Source organism: Podarcis melisellensis (genome assembly GCF_964234715.1).
Source record: "Podarcis melisellensis genome assembly, chromosome: 17".
NCBI classification, from domain to species: Eukaryota; Metazoa; Chordata; class Lepidosauria; order Squamata; family Lacertidae; genus Podarcis; species Podarcis melisellensis.
In genome coordinates, this window is record NC_138534.1 from 3165284 (window position 1) to 3172369 (window position 7086).

Consider the following 7086-nt stretch of genomic DNA (forward strand, 5'->3'; position numbering starts at 1 on the left):
CGTCCTGCCGCTTCCTGAAGCTCGTTTACAAAGAATGAAATAATTCAATCTGCGAGCAGCTGAGAGAGAGAGAGAGAGAGAGAGATGGAGAGGCCGAGCAGGAGCTGAGGGAGATTTGCAAATCTAGGGGAGAAGCAAGGGAGAGACAGAAAAGGGAGGGGGAAGAAAGAAGGCACCGGTGCAGTGTGGGCGGAATTGGGCGCGGAGGATCGCGGGGTTGTTATGAGATGCTGCAGCCAACGTTAGTGGCGCCTGGTGCCTCGTGGGGTGGCGTGGCGGGAGGCCAACAGTAGGTGGCGCCAGAGACAATGGCAGGCAGAGCCAACTCGTTCTAGCTTTGCCCCCACTGTCCTGCCTACTGAGTAAAGGTAAAGGGACCCCTGACCATTAGGTCCTGTTGTGGCTGACTCTGGGGTTGCGGCTCTCATCTAGCTTTATTGGCCGAGGGAGCGATTTCGAACTGCTAGGTTGGCAGGAGCAGGGACTGAGCAACGGGAGCTCACCCCATCGTGGGGATTCGAACCGCCGACCTTCTGATCAGCAAGTCCTAGGCCCTGTGGTTTAACTCACAGCGCCACCCGCGTCCCTACTGAGTACCGCAAGGGAAATCTTGAGATGGAGGAGGGGTGTTGGTCCACTGGTGTGGGCTGACCCCACGCATACAAAATGCAAAAAGACAGGCGCGGAGTGCAGAGCTGATGCAGGGGTGACCGGAGGGCCAAGGACTGCTCCCTCCTGGCGCCTCCTCCTGCATCTTTCCCTGTTTGCTGCCACCTTGACTAGCACTGGGGCAGGCTGAGAAAACGTGCTCGTGGTTTCCCCAACCCAAGTCCCAAGATATTACATCCATAGGGTTTGGGGCAATAGGGGGCCACTGTGTGCCCCAGTCACCAGGCCTTCCCTTTCCTTCAATTACCTCTGGAAGGGCAGCAATGAAGAACACCTGTGTGTTGTTGAAGGAGGGGGCAGTCCCTTCTGCCTGCCATCCCATGTGGTTGGGAGAAGCAGAATTCATTTTCACCTAAGGCAGCAGTACAGCTTGAGCAGTACCCAGCCCTGGAACAGACTCTGTGCCACATGCAAGGGATGGACTGAGGACTCGCTCTACCACGCAAGTGGTCCAATTTAAGTTTCCCCACAATCTGCATATAGCAGTCACTCTGCCCCAGCCCAATGCAAGACCTTGAAGAAAACTATACACTACTGCTGAGTGGAAGGTGTTAGGTTGTGTTTATTTATACCAGTGTTCAAATTTATAATCTGCCGTTCTACATAATGTTCACAATGCAGCCCACAGCTCAGATATAAACAGCCATGCATTTAAATTACAATGATAATACAATTTAAATATTTCATTTTCAGTGAGGGGGAAAGAGAGAGAGAGAATAACTACATTTTGCCCTGTCTCATCATATATTCCATTGTTTAGATGGGGGTAAGTGTGGGAATGGTTCCTTTGTGAAAAGGAGGAGGGTTTGCTACTCACCTCCCAAATCCAGTATCTCTGGGCACCAAGTATTTTGCTGTGGGGATGCAGACCAGACTTGTACTCCTCCTGCAACTGCTTCAGGGGTTGCCTGCTTCTCTCCTCTTGAGTCAGTGCAGCTGCAGCCAGAGCCGGGAGGCACTGGAAATCTCTGGGACTTTTCTAAGCAATTGGACCTGTCAGGTTGGATTAGTTGCTGACACTGGCCAGGCTGATGCACCCACAAGGCAGACAGAGAGAGACCCAGCTGGGCAGAGTCACTCCCCATCAGCCGAAGACAGCTTGTCCCAGGATTAGAGTTGGCATGCTGTAAAATACCATGCCAAGCCATAGCTGGAAGACAGCAGTCGCCTTCCTAGGCTGTGGGGGCACGGCGGAGGTTTCCTGGGGTGGGGTAGAGTCGCACAGCAACAGACATGCGTTGTGTCATGTGTCATGTAGCAGAACCTGTGTGAACTGAATGGTGATAGTCCTCATGAGGACAGGTGAGTTTCCAGGGTGATGGAGCCCACATGCCGGATGGGGGTGCTTTTCCCTCTCGGGACTAATTCTGCCACCCCTGGTTATATTTCTAAGGATTGGGCTGCACCTGATCAGGAAATGTGGGTGTAAGTCAGATATGCTTCCCAGCACAGATTTGGGTTTAGAAAAGTGCAAGGTGCTTCCTATTTTTTTGTGTGGTAACATGCCTCAAACCATTAGAAAATGATACAAAAACAACAAAACACAGTAAAGCATGCAGCCTGTTGTATGTGTCTGAATAAGCCTGCACAAACAAATGTTTTCAGCTGACTATTAAAGGAAATACACTGATGGCACCGGCCTGGTGCCAGTGCTTCCCTTGAGGTCATGGTGTTAACACCAGGCAGTTGGATAAGACTTCTGTGAAACACATGTTTTTACAATATTCTGTGCTTACTAAGTTTTGGGGGGAAAGCATTGGATTGAATAAACATGACTGTGTGGGAAAAGGTAAAATTTTCAGAGGAAAGTGTTCTTTTTGAATTACGTACCTACTGTATGGAATTTGACAACTGGACAATGTAAATGGATTCTCTGTGCCCTTACTACAGTCAAAAGACTGATATGGATGCACTGGAAAGATAAATCTAGGGCCCCTTCAGCCAATGAATTGACATTGTGACAACACTTGCAAGTTATGAATGGATTGCTTATGTGTATGGACAATATTTGGAACATGTTTATAAAAAATATAGTAGGTTATAAATATCAGTATATGTATTTGGATAATAATAACAACATTTATATACCTGTACTGGCACCTAATCTAGAAAAAAGCACTGCCTATGTGCTAGACAAGCATATATGGAATTGTAGTTGTTTGCATTTATAGTGATATAATATACATTTCCTCCTTTTTTGCTCTTTATGCACTTTTTATTTTTATTTAATTTTGTTCAATTGGAATAAAAAGCAAATTAAAAAAAATAAGGCAATTGACAGGTGAGCAACTCTACCCACTTGGCAAAGTGGTCCAGGTGGTGGAGGGCATCAGGATCTGGCCCACTGGTCAGATCAGCCCCTCCCTGACTCATAGCAGGATAGTCAGTGGCCACTTATCTTTGCTTTTCATTCTGCTTTTATGATCGTGAATAGTGCCCACTTACTCCTTCTCTGAGATAACGCGGCATGACCCATCTGCCTGTGTGGGCTATGATCATGCTGCTGTATGTCAACGGAACAATCTAGCCATTTTCCACTGAAACCACTTCACACAGGCTTTCCAGTGTGGTTGTCATGCTATGTTCACCACCTGAAAAGGTTGGCTGGCTGCGCATGATTATTTTTATCAGTACATGCACACTTAAAGGCCTTCGCTTCAAATGTCTCTTCAGACACATTTTCACTCAGTACTTCCATGCAACACACTGTTTGCTCAAAAGAACACTAATGGTACCTGGCAAGGTTGCTGTATGGAATATGCTGGTGGCATACCTGCAGCGGTAGAGGAAGCTGCTTGGGCGGCGTGCCCAGGGGCGGGGCGGGGTGAGCCTCCCATAGGGGCGGGGCGAGGGCGGGACCTCCGGAGTCTGCCTGCCTCCTCCCACTCCGTTGCCCTACAGTTGGGGGGAGGCAGCAGGTGGACAGTTTGGGCAGGAGAGACAAGTGGCTCAGGCGTGCTGCAGGCCCCGCGGTGAGTGCTGCCCAGCATTTTGTCACCCCCCCCCTCAGTGGTGACACCTGGGGCGGACCGCACCCACCGCATCCCCTTCCTCTGCCCCTGCATACCTGAACACACAGGAAGAGCACTTTAGACATGCTATAAAGTACCTACATGCAGTGGTGTTGCGTCCTTTATTGGTGCCTGGGGTGCCCATGTGTGTGTGCACCAGACAGGCAGGGAGTGAACGAAACCTGCCGCGCCAGCCAAACCCTCACTGCTGCCAGGCTCACGGGGCTGTGCTGTTTCGCCTGGCCAGCTGCCGTTGCCCTTGGTGGCTGGGGGCATGGTGGCAAGGCCAGGCTCCAGGGCCAAGAGACCCCCAGTGATGGGCAGGGATTCCTGCATGGGGGCGCCTGGCTCACACCACCACAAAACCGGGTACCCGGGGCTATGGCTCCCATAGCCCTTCCCACTCTACACCTCTGCTTACATTGTGACAGAATGATGGAGGATGTTTAAGCTTCTCAGTCTTGGGAATCTCTCTCTCTCTTTGTGTTTTAATTTAGAGAGCTAGACCACATGCAGCAAATTTATGGTGACAATGAAGGCTGCTGCACAAGCAGTGTAGACATGACAGTTGCAGCAACAGGCAAAGTAGAAGAGGTCATTTTATCAGTACCAATAGGATCCAACCCATCTTGGTCACTGAAGAAATGCTGCCATCTTGTGGGAGGCTTCAGAGATTTGGTGCACCTGCAGTACAGCAATAGCTTCCTCAATCTTAGAATGGAGGGATTCAGGTGACTCCAGCATCAGCAGCAACTCAGAGTTATCTGTCTCCAGCAGCATACCTGAGATCTTCCCAGCCATGGAGGGCTGTAATGAGTGAATCAGAGGGTAGAGATGTTCACCAAGCCTTTGCTTCTGCTCCTGAGGAGGGGCTGCAGCCAACATGGATGTTATCAGGGGCTCCTGTCCATGGACACGAACAGCTGGTTCTACAGCCTGATGCATTGGTAGAGGTGCCATGATGGTGCCCAGGGGCTGGACATTCCTCACAGCTGAAGTGTTCTTGTACTGGGGAACACCATGAGAGAGGGCTGTTGAGGAAGATGCCCGAGTGCTGATAGTCTGGCTTCCTATGTTGGCCACTCTCTGGGCATTGGGAGGTACCCTGGGAGCTTGAGTGGAAGCTTGTCTCATGCTGCTCCCCCCCCACCCAAAGTCAAGGTGCAGATTCACAACTCACTGGAATGTGTTTGCTTGGAAGAAGAAGTGTTTGCATAGCTTTATCCTGTGGTATACAAAGCAGCATATAGGAAGAAGATAACCTCAGCCAATGCATTCCCCTAAATGACCATTTAGAAACAGTGCTGATTTTTTTATGGGTGTGAAGATGGAAGTGTCTGGGCTGAGGTGGGCAGTTCAGCAGGATGCCTCCTATGCCAATACATTTCAGTGGGATTTATTGGGCATTGGGAAGGGCACTTTTCTGTATGGCCATTTGGAGATGGTCCTTGAAAACACTTTGAAAGCAACAAACCACCTTTGGTTTAATCATCATTTCCTCTAATAGCAAACTTAGCTGCTTGAGTGCCAATAGAATTGCAGCCAAAATTGGACCTCTGGGAAACAAGAGGAAGGTATTGCCATGCTTAGATGAACCCCAAGGCTTGCAGAACAGCAAAGCATTAAAAAACACTCCCTGTATGGGGCCCTTTCAACATCCCCAAGAAGGGCTGTCTGGACCCTGAACAGGTGTAAGGATACACTGCAACATTTTGTAGTTCGTAGAATCATTAGGCACGCCATTGTATTCCCACTGGCCTGTGGACAGTGTTCTCAAAGCTACCAGCATGAGTTTGACCAAACTGCGGGAGGGAGTGGAAGACAGGAGTGCCTGGCGTGCTCTGGTCCAGGGGGTCACGAAGAGTCAGACATGACTAAACGACTAAACAACAACAACAACAATGTGTGAGGCTATAAAATGCCTGGAGCAGGGATGGGGAACCTCTGGGCCCCCAAACATTCATGGAAGTCTCAACAACCATCAGCCTTCCATTCATGGAAGCCAACAACATCTTGAGGTCACAGATTCCCCATCCTGGTTTATTAGTGTAGTTAGAAGTCATATAATAAATGGAAAACAACAACAATATTAATGATAATCATAATAGAATGGATTTGGTCGCACAGAGCATATAGCTGTCTATTGTTTTACATGGCTGCAAAGAGATCTCGTTAGACAATTTTTCAGCAACCTGGTGCCTTCCAGACAGTCTGTGAGTGCTAACTGGGACTTGTGGAAGCTGTAATCAAAAACGTCTGGAAGTGGAAGGCACCAGGGCTGCTGAAGGAGAAGCATGGACGGCTGCTGCTAGGAATTGTTTTCAAATGCCGGTGTTGTTCATTGCTCCATGCAGATTTAAAGTGAAGAGGTAATTAATAAATATGGTGAAGGCTACACCCACACCCACACCCACACTATAGCTTTAAAGCTATTCTTTCCCTCAAAGAATTAAGCCTGGTTCCTCTCTGCCCATGTCTCAGCTCAGTACACTAGAGCAAAACCACCCCAAGGAACAGCGGGCAGCATCTGTCATGGGCCTCAGAATTGCCTTGTTTTATGCTTTTTACCTGCCTTTTTTACTAGGTCAGACTGTTTGGACGTGTACACACTAATCCTTTACATCATACTTATTCCCTCAAAGACTTACGGGCTCTGTAGTTTGCCCGCTCATAGAGATACAGTTCCCAGCAACTCTTAATAAACTGCAGTGCGCAGGATTCTTTGAGGGAAAGAATATGCTCCGAATGTGCTCTAAAAGTGCAGCGTGTGCTCAGCTAAAGAAATAAGGGTAGTGGGGAGGAATTGGGCCCACAGATTTGCTTATCCCTCCTTCAAGAAAGAAAAAAAGTGGTTGGGGAGGGAAGGCCTCCCTTATATTGCTCAGATTTGGTGGGGGATCCAGTCTCATCTATCCCTGCCTCAAGTTCAGGGCTGCTGGTAAAGTCCAGAGAGGGGAGGTTTCTTGTTGGTTTGTGCAGCCGCAGGAAGGGCCACTTAGCCACACTTCCTTTTGTCCCCACTGCTTTCCCCTGGCAAAAACTGCTCTTTAGCACTCAATTGGAGCAAACGGCAATTCGGGGTTTTTGCGGGATTGCTATTTGTTCCGATCTATTGCTAAAGAATGGGCTTTCCCTTGGAAATACCTCTGGGACCTGTGCTTTCTAGGCAGGGCACACACAGAAGTGTGGACAAGCCCTCAGGCTTCAAAGAGATGTGTACAACTGAAACCCAGAGGCTGGAACAAATGCTTGTCTCCTGCTCTGCTGCCTCCTTTCTGTTGGAAGAGGAAGATGCCAGCAAGACATTGTGATGCCTGAGGCAAAGGAAAAGGAGAACACACTGAAAAGGGCTTCTGAAGACTGACAGCAAGTGGCTTGCCAGGTGCTCTCCTGCCCAGCATTTTGC